Consider the following 13,074-nt stretch of genomic DNA (forward strand, 5'->3'; position numbering starts at 1 on the left):
TCGGTGCCGAAACTGAATCACATCAAAGAAGAAGCAAACCGTTTGCTACTAATCTGATCCAAAACCCAACTCTGGTGGGACTCGAACCCACAACCTTTGAATGGCTAACTTGCCCTTATTTAGAAGTCCAACGCGCTATCCATTGCGCCACAGAGCCACGTGCCAACAGATTAATTTACAGGTCCATATATGGATTCTTGACAATGTAGAAACTTCTGATAAGTTCACAAATCTCGTATTTAAAACGTCGGTAACAGTTAGGAGGAACTTCGCTGATTGCAAGTCATGTTGGGACATCTTATGTCTGTTAAAACAACTGTGGAAATACAGACCTTTATCTCTTTTATACAGGAAATCTGTCCATCACGGAATGATCCTCCCGAGCTCTCCTCCTCATTCTCTTCAACAGCTTGGAGTGTAATCTCGCAGGCTTCATAGTTGGGCGACACATACTGCTCCATCTGTCACAGAGCGGATCAATTGCAGTAAAACATCGACACAGAACACAAGGCAAAGCTGGAAGTTGGAAATCCGAAGCAAAAACAGAAAATGCTGAAAATGCTCAGCAGGTGAGGCAACACTTATCATTAATGGAGATTTCTGTAAAACAAGATTTTGAAGCACAGCACAGCGACACAGTTTAAAGTTTCCATTCATCCACAATGGATGCTCCATTCTATGATTTTGAACAATTCAAATTGATAATGTGCATTGTTATTTTTGTCGCCACAGCCTGAAAACTACTTCAGGCATTGATGTCACCCTTGGATTTTAAATTTGTAAATCCATTCTCTATCTTTTTAACGCGACTATTGAAACATTATCCATCACCCGCTCAGTTCTTTTTCAATGAGAAGGAGAATTGAAGATATAATTAGATAACGCTCTTTGACTAAATTTGTACAGAAGCATAGAGGCGGGAATCACACACAGCGCTTCATTAAACTCAAACGCTAAACATTGAAATGAGACAGTTATTAATCAAGGGATGGTTCCATTTATTCATTTATTATTTATGCAGAATAGAAAGGTTGGTGCAATCTGGACAGTGTAACTGAGCAGACTGAAACACAATGGGGACTGGACAGGATAAGCCGACCATGGGCAGTGCACAAAGAGAAGGTGCAACGTTAACTGAGTTATCGACGGAGCAATGAGTCGTTGCAGAGTGAAGGTACATCGGAACGTGGGAGTGCTAAATGTTTAATGATCACTGCACAAGTGGACGGTGAAATGCAGACTTCAGGCTGGATATTCAACGGGTTCTGTGAAGGGTGAATAGACGGTGGCATCTTGGCATGGTGAAGGTGCCAAGGGACGAGGAACACTAAAGGCATACACTTTATTTTATCTCACCTCTCCTCGATCTTCGGACCAAAATATATCACTTGACACTTTCTTACATTAATTAAATTGCATCTGTCACGTGTCTGTCCATTCCACCAGCAGGTCGGTATCTTCTTGAAGATTATCAATATCCTTCTCACTAAAGTTCATAATATTTTCAAGTTTCGCACCACTGGCAAATTTTGAGTTTAAAACTTGTACACCCAGATATAGTCATGATGTGGAGATGCCGGCGTTGGACTGGGGTAAACACAGTGGAAAAGAGCAGATTTCCACTCCATCTGACGAAGGAGCAGCGCTCCGAAAGCTAATGGCATTTACTGCCAAATAAACCTGTTGGACTTTAACCTGGTGTTGTTAAAACTCTTACCCAGGTATTTGTCAGTGATATATATGAAGAAAAGTAGATTTCTCTCTATATACCATCCCCAATGAGAAATAGGTAAAACTTTGTGTAATATATGCTTTAATAGGTTTGTACCAATAATTACATTGTTGCATAATGAAATTCTAACTCTGCTAAACAACAATGATTCAAAATGCCACTTGGTTCAAAAGAAAATACATACCGGTACAAATACCTTCACTGAAACAGCATAGCCTTGCTGATTTACCGGTATTTAAATGATGAACACAGAGGAAAGCAGCGTACTTGTAGATTTCGAATTGATATGGCAAACAAATTTAGTATTTCGAAATTCCTCCGTCCTAGTTCAATATAATGTGTACAATTCTTGTCTGTTCTGTCTCTCTCTGATGTCTGAAGTTCAGTCTGCCACAGTATGCTGACCTCTACTGGCCGCAATACGGAACTGCAGTTGTGCGGGAAAATAATCACATCACTGTCGCTGTTGCATGGACAGATCAAACAAGAATTAATGATTGGATGTCAGCATTAAATCCCAATAGAAAATTCAATATTCATGTACTTTCCCATCTAGTCAGTATAACTTGCAATTTGTTATTACCTGGAGCAGCTGAGTCGACTGGCACAGATGTACTGAAGGTAAATCTAGGTCATGAGCCGATGGAGAATGAATTTCAGAGATAAGCAGATGATGTTACATTGAAGATTTTGAGTAGAGGATCGTGTGGAATCATGTGCTAATTAGAACAAAAGGCCCGGTTTCAATTATGTACCTTCCAGATAGAATGTGTACAGATTTGCAAAGTCTCTCAGACAGATTTATCATGAATATCACACACATACGTCGCGCCAGAGACAGAGCGATACAGAATGAGTCCAACACTTATACATCTAGAATCTTAGAATGGATACAACAAAGAGAGGGAGACCATTCGGCCCTTTGTCTGTGTGCTGGTCTGTACAAGAAAAACTCAGCGCATCCCTTTCCCAGTCCTTTTCTCATATCCCTGCAAATACATTGACTTCAGGTGCTGAACCCATTCCTCTTTGAGAGCTCTGATTTGATGCTGCCTCTGCCACACTCTCAGGCAGTGCATTCCAGGTCCTAAACACTCAGCGCATTAAAATCCATCCTGATCTTCTCTGGCAATGGGAGCAATATTTTTTCATCTATTCTTATTAGACTGCACCCACAAACCCACCACCTCTACAATCTCGAAAAATAGCGGCAGCAGATACATGGCAGCCACAGCGCTGCAAGCTCCCCCCAAGCCACTCACCGACCTGACATGGAAATACTCCTTCACTGTCTCAGTAGCAAATCCTGAAAGACTGTTAGGCTAACAGCACTGTGGCTGGACCGACATCCCAGTGACTGCAGCAGTTCAGGAAAGCAGCAAACCATCACCTTCTTAAGGTCAGTTCGGGATTGGCAATGAATGCTGGCCTCGTCAGTGATGCCCACCTCTCGAAATGAATAAAACAAATAAAAACTCGCAACTGCAACCGGAGACGGACAGATACAGAACAAATCTCACTCACATGCATGTGTTGGAGACAATATGAATCCCCAGTCACATTCACTAACAGAGGGTAAAAGACAGTCGAATAATGGCGATCGTTATCCAGTTGCAGTTTAACCAGAGTTTCTCAAGAACAGGGAACATCGAAGCACAACATGCAACATTTTAAACTAATATGGAACATGATGAGACCAGATAATTAACTTTCTGCCGAACAGAAAACATTTTCACGGAGAATATTTTGACACAACAAGGAACACGTTTACAGTGCAGGGCATTTATTAACAGAACATTTAATAAAAAATACACAAGATGGATCGTATTTTCACAGCCGGAAAGACATTTACAGCATCGGGGAAGCATTTTACACAACAGCAGAAAACATCTCTCAACAACAGGCAGAGCTCAGTTACACAAAAGGAAATATATTTGCAAACTTGCACTTCCAACAGAAAATTCCTTTCAATATCAGTGATCGATTCTGCAATTCCGTGTCTTGCCGGTTTCCTCGCACCTTTGCCTGTCGTTACACATGTCCAGACAATCTCTTTAACTGCTCTTGATTGTTTTTTTCTGTCTGCTGTATTCTCAGTGTGATGCAGTGGCTGAGCTTCCTGACAGCGGTGCTCGTGTTAAACGATACAGGGGCGAAAATCTGCCTGGCTGCAATTGATAGGCAGCAGAAATGATGCGTACCGTAGCAGAGTGGCGCAGCAGAAATGATGCGTACCGTAGCAGAGTGGCGCAGCAGAAATGATGCGTACCGTAGCAGAGTGGCGCAGCGGAGCGTGCTTGGTCCATAACCCAGTGGTCGGTGGATCGAAACCATCTTGTACTATTCCCAATAGCACTGGAAATGAAACAACTTGGCAGCAGCCATGAAGCATTTTGTGACTTTACGTCGAGTATCGAGACGAGCATTTTTCTCGGATTCTCTTTTCCCCGAAAAACCTCGATCTGCAGTAAACCTCTTTTATGTGCAACCAGAGTTTTAAACAAGAACCGGGAACATCTTAACACAATATGCAACAATTTACTGACAGAAACATCTTCACAGAGAGTCTTCTCACACAATAGGGAACACGTTTGCAGAGCAGCAGACATATTAACAGAACACTTACACAGCCGAAAACACATTTACAACAACTGGGAAGCATTTTGCACAACAGTAGAAAACAACTGTCCACATCAATTGAGACAGTTACATGGGTAAGATGGTCTGGAGGGATATGGGGCAAACACGGGCAATTGGGAATAGCTCGGTGGCAAAACACTGGGCGGCATGGACAAATTGGGCCGATGAGCCTGTTTCCATGCTGGAAACCTCTATATTACAGAGCACAGCAGGAAGTATATTAATAAACAGTGAAACACTTTGCACAACAACAGTGAACATCTTTGAACAGCAGAGAGCACCGTTACTCAGCAGGAAATATATAATTAGAAACACATTTACACGAGAAAACTCCTTTATAACATCAGTGATCATTTCCGTATCTTGCCGATTTCCCGGCACATTTCTCTGTCGTAACACGCGTACAAACAGTCTATTTTGCTGCTTCTGTGCGTATATTTCTCTGTCCATTGTATTCTTGGTGTTGTGCAGTGGAAATGTGTGGCCAGACTGAGCCTCCTGACACTGGTGCTGGTGTTAAACAACAATGTCGAAGACAATATCTGATTGGCTACATTGATAGGCAGCAGGTGGGGCTGAATTTACTGGACCAGAGTGGTGCAGCGGAAGTGTGCTGGGCCCATAACTCAGAAGTAGCTGGATTGAAATCATTCTCTGCTATTTCCTATTAACAAAGGTCACCAAACCAGTTGACTACAATTCTGCAACATTTACCTGGAATATGCGGACATTTGCATTGGTTCCTCTTTTCTGTTATAAGCCTCAAACTGCAGTTGATCACCTTGATATGCACAAAAGCTGCAGATACTGTGAATATGCACCAGGATGTGTTAGTGACCGAGGTAATGGTGCACGGGGCACCATTTCAGAATTTGTAGGTAATGTGAAACGTGGAAACATTGTGACCTGTGAGGAGGATGGTGTAAAAGTTCAAAAAGGACAGGGACAAGTTACAGATGAAGTTCAAAGCTGAGAATTGTGAAGTGATTCATTCTGGTAGGAAGATTACAGAGAGACAATGAAAAGTAAAAGGAAAACAGTTCCAAAATATCTAATCCATTTCATTAGTGAGGTTTCTCAGACCAACAACTCCAAATGAGGTGCAACAGTACAACTCTAAAATAACAACAAATTACTGCGGATGCTGTCATCTGAAACCAAAAGAGAAAATGCTGGAAAATCTCTGCAGGTCTGGCAGTATCTGTAGGGAGTGAAATGAACTAATATCTCGAGTCCAGATGACCCTCTGACAAAGTGTCATCTGGACTGGTTTACTGCTGGCTGCTAACTTCCTTAAAGTCAATAATAATCCATTCAAAATATCAGCATATGTGTTTTACAATCATAAGGAACAATGTGCAGGGTTACAGGGAGAAGCTGGAAGTCTTTATTGTACTGAACATCGAAAGGCAGCCTGTTGAGGGGATATCCCCTCAATACAGATTTCATTTCTGTGTCTTCCTGACCGCCTTTTCGTCATATATTTGTTATTTTTTAAAACTCTGCCGTTGGACTTAGGCCACCAAATCTCTTTTCATATAATTATTCCTGCACTTCTCCTTGTTTAGAAACGACGAGAGAACAGTTCATAATCGATGAATGATGAATGAGAAATGATGTGAGCAGTTGTGACAGAAAATAAGGATTTCCAGCTTCTCCCTGTAACCCTGCACATTTTTCCTTTTTACGTAACAGTCTAATCCCTTTAGAACATTTCAATTGAATCTGTATCCATCACAATCTCCGGCAGTGCATTCCACACATTAAGCACTCCTCGTGTTCCTATTCCTTCCTTTGGCCATGATGCTCAATCTGTTCTCTCTTATTCTTCATCATTCCATGAGTGGGAGAAGTTTGTCCCTATCCCCTCTGTCCAGACGTCTCATGACATTAATATCTGTAAGTGGAACCCCTGATGGGGTGGTAAGATTTTTAAGCCAGTCGACATTAAGCCACTGATAAAAGTAACAGCATTCAGTTAAGTGACTTTTAAATGGGTTTATGAGCTAACAAGAATGAATATGACTGCAGTAATTGATTCAAATGAGTAATTATCCAGTGCCCATGCAGGGCACCATTTTCAGTTCTAATCAGCAGGTCTGGCAGTATCTATGGAGAGCGAAACAGAGTGAATGCATCGAGTCTGTATGACTCTTCTTCAGAGTTCAGGAGAGGTTGAAATGTGACGGATTTTAAAATGTTGAAGAAAATTCGGAGCACAATCGATATTATTCATTCAAGCAATTAGAAAAGCAAAGGGCACATTTGTTTTTATTGCAAGTGGATTGGAGTAGATGAAGAAAGGTGTCTTGCTGCAATTGTACAGGATTTTATTGAGACCACCGCTCCAATACTGTGTACAGCTATTGTCTCCACATTTGAAAAATGATACACTTGCATTGGGGGCGGCACAGAGAAGGTTCACAAGATTGCCCCGGGAAATAAGGAGGTTGTTCTGTGATGAGAGGCTGAGGGAATTAGTCTGAGAGACCATGAGGCTCAGAACAATGTGTAGATGCTGAGTGAATGCTTCCATTGCTCTCCTCTGAGCAGACGAGTAGCAGATAAAGTTTAAGTAAAGTAAAGGTAAGTTGAAGAGAAGTTTATTTATTTGTCACATGTAAGGCCTGTATTGATACTGCAATGAAGTTACAGTGAAATTTCCCTAGTCACCACATTCTGACTCACTCTCGCTGTGTGATTCTCTCTCTCTGACTCTCTCTCTCTCTCGCTCTCTCTGACTCACAGGTTTTCACTTTCTCTCTCTCTCTCTCGTTGACGACTGCACACTTTGTGGTTGCGTTTGACAGAGGCTGTGCAGGAGGCTCACCAGTTGTAGTGACTCCCGGGCCGAGTTAATGGGGTCTTGCTGCTGGAGGAGCCCATCAGGATTGACAACAATCGGGGCATCTTCTACTCACTCACCAACTGGATACAGCTCGGTTGTGCCAAACCTCACGGCACCTTCGGCTTCTAGGCCAAGAGAGGGTCCAGCAGCCGGCCTCACCCTCTGAACTGTCCCTGTCCCCAACTAAGACACAACACATCCCTCAATAAACTCACCCAGCATTAACAACATGGTCCTGCTATTTACTGTCTGAGGGAGACAGGGGAACAGAGAGAGGGGGGGGGGGTGCAGAGAGAGAGGGGGGCATGCAGAGCGGGAGGGGGCCATGACGAGAGAGGAGGCATAGATAGAAATAGGGGCATAGAGAGAGGGGGGCGGGGGGGGGGGTGACATGCAGAGAAAGGCCGACAGAGAGAGAGGGAAGCAAAGAGGGGGGCAGAGAGAGAGAGGGTGGGCAGCGAGAGAGAGGGGACAGAGAGAGAATCATAGAACCATAGATACCCTACAGTGCAGAAAGAGGCCATCTGGCCCATCGGATCTGCACCGACTACAATCCCACCCAGGCCCTACCCCCATATCTCGACACATTTACCCGCTAATACCTCTAACCTACGCATCTCAGGACACTAAGGGACACTAAGGGACAATTTTAGCACGGTCAATCAACCTAACCCGCACACCTTTCGACTGTGGGAGGAAACCGGAGCAGCCGGAGGAAACACACGCTGTCACGAGGAGAATGTACAAACACCACACGGACAGTGACCTAAGCTGGGATTCGAACCTAGATCCCAGGAACTATGAAGCAGCAGTGCTAACCACTGTGCTACCGTGCCGCCCTAACCGTGCTACCCACTGTGCTACCGGACCGTGCCGAGAGAGCGGGGTCAGAGAGACAGAAAGGGGCAGAGAGTTAGAGAGGAGAGGCAGGGAGAGAGACAGAAACTGTGATGTTCTTCAGCCAATTGACAAAGGAAGGGACAAGGTTTTGGAGGTGTTGGGAGGCTTGCTTGGACATGTCTCCAGGTCTGGGGGATTGTGCCTCAAGATGCTTTGGGAGGCAAGGGAGGAGATTGCAAGGTCTCTGACCCAAAGTTTTAATTCTTGCCTGACCACGGGGGAGCTGCCAAAGAACTGGAGAACAGCTAATGCAAACACATACTCTCTCACACACACATGCTCTCACACACATACGGTGGCACAATGGTTAACACTGCTGCCTCACAGCACCAGAGGCCCTGGCTCAATTCCAACCTTGGGCCATTGTCTGTGTGGAGTTTGCACTTCCTCCCCGTATCGAAGTGGGTGCCCTCCAGGTGCTCCAGTTTCCTCACACATTCAATTTCTGTGCAGGTTAGGTGGATTGGCCATGCTAAATTGTCCAGAACTGTCCATAGGTGTGCAGGTTAGGGAGATAGAACATAGAACATAGAACAGTACAGCATAGAACAGGCCCTTCGGCCCACGATGTTGCGCCGAGCTTTATCTGAAACCAAGATCAAGCTATCCCACTCCCTATCATCCTGGTGTGCTCCATGTGCCTATCCAATAACCGCTTAAACGTTCCTAAAGTGTCTGACTCCACTATCACTGCAGGCAGCCCATTCCACACCCCAACCACTCTCTGCGTAAAGAACCTACCTCTGATATCCTTCCTATATCTCCCACCATGAACCCTATAGTTATGCCCCCTTGTAATAGCTCCATCCACCCGAGGAAATAGTCTTTGAACGTTCACTCTATCTATCCCCTTCGTCATTTTATAAACCTCTATTAAGTCTCCCCTCAGCCTCCTCCGTTCCAGGGAAAACAGCCCTAGCTCCCTCAACCTTTCCTCATAAGACCTACCCTCCAAACCAGGCAGCATCCTGGTAAATCTCCTCTGCACTCTTTCCAGCGCTTCCACGTCGTTCTTATAGTGAGGTGACCAGAACTGCACACAATATTCCAAATGTGGTCTCACCAAGGTCCTGTACAGTTGCAGCATAACCCCACGGCTCTTAAACTCTAACCCCCTGTTAATAAAAGCTAACACACTATAGGCCTTCTTCACAGCTCTATCCACTTGAGTGTCAACCTTTAGAGATCTGTGGATATGGACACCAAAAAAATAGACACACACTAGCTGACTAATTCAATAAATAAACAATTCAATCAATCTCTCACCAGCACTCCTGCCTCCAATCACTCCCTCTCAGCTTGCTCCAGTGGAACAAAGTGGAGATTAGTGTGGTAAGTAGATGGGTTTATGGGGATAGGATCTGGTTGGGATTCTGCGTGTCGATTGAATTGGCTGAATGGCCTCCTTCTGCACTGTGGTGATTCTGCACAAACTCAGAAACACACATACTCTCAGAGACAACGAGAGGGAGTGGAGACAGCGACATCAGCGGTGGGAAGAGAGAGTGACGGAGCGATAGGGTGAGACAGCGACACCAGCGGTGGGAGGAGAGAGTGAGAGAGCGAGAGGGAAAGCTTCAGCGACACCAGTGATGGGAGGAGAGAGTGATAGACCGAGAGGGAGAGACTGCGGCTTCTGCCCTGGGAGTCCAGTGTGACAGAGCGAGAGAGGGAGAGACAGCGACACCAGCGGTGGGAGGTGAGAGTGACAGCTTTTAAAAAAGATTTCAACCAATCAAACTTCCAATTCCTTCTCTCTGACTCTCCGATTGGTTCAAAGTGGGATTGAGATGAGAGTCACCAATTCGAGTGTGACTTTTGCTGCAACCTCACAAACCGCTCTCAATGATTATTAATAGAGATTAAGCTGACGGAATCTGTATTTGAGTTACAAAATATCTTTTGTTTCAACAGACAAATATTTGTAGGAATCAGAATAAATGTGACGCTTCCTCCAGAAGTTACAGGGAAGAGTGTCGGCTGCTCCTTCTCACACACAGTCCGTGCATTGTCACTGACAGAACTCAGAGATACAGACGGCTCATCAGTTCCACACTCTCAGACAGCAGAAATAGTTACAGAGACGACAATTTTCAATTCCTCAATCAAACAGAGCAGGAGAGACAGATGTTGTGACCATGTCACCCTCAAATCAGTACCATGGACAGGGGGATTCTTAAATCCGAGTCCATATTCTCACCCACTATCAGATAATCATCGTGTCAATCCCACAATAGAGCAGACTTAGAGACTGACAGATGAGAGAATAATTCTCAAAAACAAGTTCAGTGTCAGGAGCTGAAAGATACAGACTGTTTGCTGCACTCACTCACAGGAGCTGAGTCTGAGTCATAGGGAATAAATCTGACATATCAATAGTGTCACTGAGAGATTTAGAAAGAGCCCAGGAAACACAGCGAGAAAAGCATACTCATGGAAGATAAGATAGTGAAACATGACTGAAAAGTATCAAATTAAACCCATAATTTCAAACAGCATCATAGACTTACAGAGAATTAATTCCACTGGCAGGTACATAATGAACTTTGAGTACCACAAACAGCAGCAGGGCACTTAAAATTGCATCTGACCGATAAATCTATATAATTGATACCCTCGGAATTACCCCCAGTCAAATTCAGATACAGAATTGTACCAGAGGCAGAAACTTTTGAAATGTTTCCCACAGTGACTGTGCCCTGGGCAGCCCATACTTAAGTGGATGCAGTGAACCATGAGGACGAAACGCACCATTTACACCACCAGGCAGCGCATTCCTCCACAATGTAACTCTGCAATGAGGCTGCACTTACCAAACAATCTCGATTGTGCTCAGAATTACACCGGCAATGTGACTAGGAGAACAGCGCATAAGAAATAAACATCTCCCATTTCAGACGGAGATAAGAAGAAACCTCTTTGTTCAGTATTTTTGTTGTGTTCATTCATCGAATTTGGGCATCACTGGCTAGGGCAGAATTTATTGCCCATCCACAATTGCCCTGGGAAAGGTGGTGCTGCGTTGTTTGCCTCAGCTGCTGCAGTCAGTAGGCACATGCACAATGCTGTCGGGAGGGAGTGGGAAGGTGGGAGGGGCAGGGTCAGTGAATCATAGAATCCCTCCAGTGCAGAAGGAGGGCATTCCGCCCATCGAGTCTGCACCGTATACAGTCCCATCCAGGCTCTATCCCCATAACCCCACATATTGACCCTGCCAATCTCCCTGACATTAGGGTCAATTTAACAATCTATCCGGATCTCGGATACATTCATGAAAGACAAATAGTTGAATCTCTACAGTGGCCCATCGAGACTGCACCGAGTTCCCTATAAACCTTTCAACTCTGCCTTTCCCGATATTAAACAAACACATCGGAGGGAACACACACATCACTCAGTGAAAATGGTCAGCTAAACACTGAGCGATTTATAGTGAGCTGGTTCCACTTACTGTATTCAAACACACATCTGGTATAGAAGTAGCCGTGTTCAGGATGTGATTCACACATACTGTTTCTGCTCTGAAATCAGATGCGTTCCGACTGTGAGACGAGGTGATTTTTTTGTTAGAATTTATATTATAAGGGATATACCTGTCACTGACACAGGAAGCATTTCCTGTCCAAAATTAATTATGTTTGAGAATTTGGCGGTGAATTCATTCTTGAATCACTGCAGTTTATGTCCACACACATTTTTGTTAGGGAGGGAGTTCCAGGATTCTAAACCAGCCACAGAAACGGCGATATATTTTCAGGTCAGGATCGTGTGTGGCTCGGAGTGGAGCTGCATGTGGTCGTTGTTTCTCTGCGTCTGTTGCCCTTGTGCTTCTCGGTGAGAGATTTCATGGGTTTGAATGGCACCTGGTGCACCAAAAAGAATCGATGTCAGGAGTGGGTTTTGAACCCACATCTCCAGAGGAAACTGCTACCTGAATCCAGCGGCTAGATCTTCATAACGTTTGAATTTCGACGTCCTTTTGCATTTTTCAATCCCACCCAGATGCCTGTATCTGAGTCGAATCCTTCCCCAAACCGCCGGTGGGTGAAGATCTTCTCATTGCTGTATTGTTCTGTTTGCTCAAATCAACAAATGCCCATTTCCCGCCCTACCTGTTCCTGACACTGAGATGTTGGGAGTGTAAGATTCTGAGCAACGTGAAGTGTCCAATTGGAGAGTTACATTGACGCGACAGGAATATCTCTCCACAGCTGCTTTCGGAGCTGCTGACTATTTCCAGCATTTCCTCTTTCTGATTTTGTGCTTTCATGACAGGATCTAATTTACTGACAGCACAAACTTGTCTCTCGGGCACAGCACCAGACACAGCTTTTCTTTGATCTTCTCGCAGACAAGTTCACTCTTCACTTTCCTACACACATGCTTTCACTCTCAGCACCCTGTGGCATTGCCTTCAATCCTCAGCCCACCCTCCATCCGCCCACCAGGGTCTCAGTCGTATAATTATTTCTTAGGCATTCACAAGGGCAAGGGGATCATTGTGTCAGTGTATGAATACAAGGGGTTATTTCACACTCACAGCCTAAAAATGAGTGAATCTCTGTCACCCAAACCGCCCCCCCCCCCCACACACACACACAAGTACACACACACACGCACACACACCTACACATGCAACCTCTCACAGACCAACACTCACACATATCCTGCCACGGCAGATGGAGAAATTCGAAATCAATAAAAATATCTGGAATTAATGACCTTGAATCGATTTTCGTAAAAAAAAACCAGTTGTATCACTAATGTTCTTCAGGGAAGAAATTCTTACCAGGTCTCAGTTACATGTAACTCCCGACCAACAGCAATGTGGCTGCCCTCGTATTTCAGAAGAAATTTCGAGGCCTTGGACTTGTGGTATTATCGCCGAAATCTGAAACTCAGCTCGTGTTCAGGAGACCCTGACTCGAATCCCACCACAGCAACTGGTGGAATT

The 13,074-nt window shown here is 44.5% G+C and overlaps 1 long non-coding RNA gene and 1 other non-coding gene across 2 annotated transcripts in view; both read right to left on the reverse strand.

Moving 5' to 3' along the window:
• The window catches only part of LOC144485434 (uncharacterized), a 664,084-nt gene that overhangs the window by 247,877 nt on the left and 403,133 nt on the right, over positions 1–13,074 (reverse strand). The window lies entirely within an intron of this gene.
• Positions 67–157, reverse strand: trnar-ucu (transfer RNA arginine (anticodon UCU)). Its single transcript is given in 2 exon segments — positions 67–102; positions 121–157. It is a non-coding gene; the product is annotated as a tRNA-Arg (tRNA).

This window comes from Mustelus asterias, unplaced genomic scaffold (assembly GCF_964213995.1).
Source record: "Mustelus asterias unplaced genomic scaffold, sMusAst1.hap1.1 HAP1_SCAFFOLD_194, whole genome shotgun sequence".
Classification (NCBI taxonomy): Eukaryota; Metazoa; Chordata; class Chondrichthyes; order Carcharhiniformes; family Triakidae; genus Mustelus; species Mustelus asterias.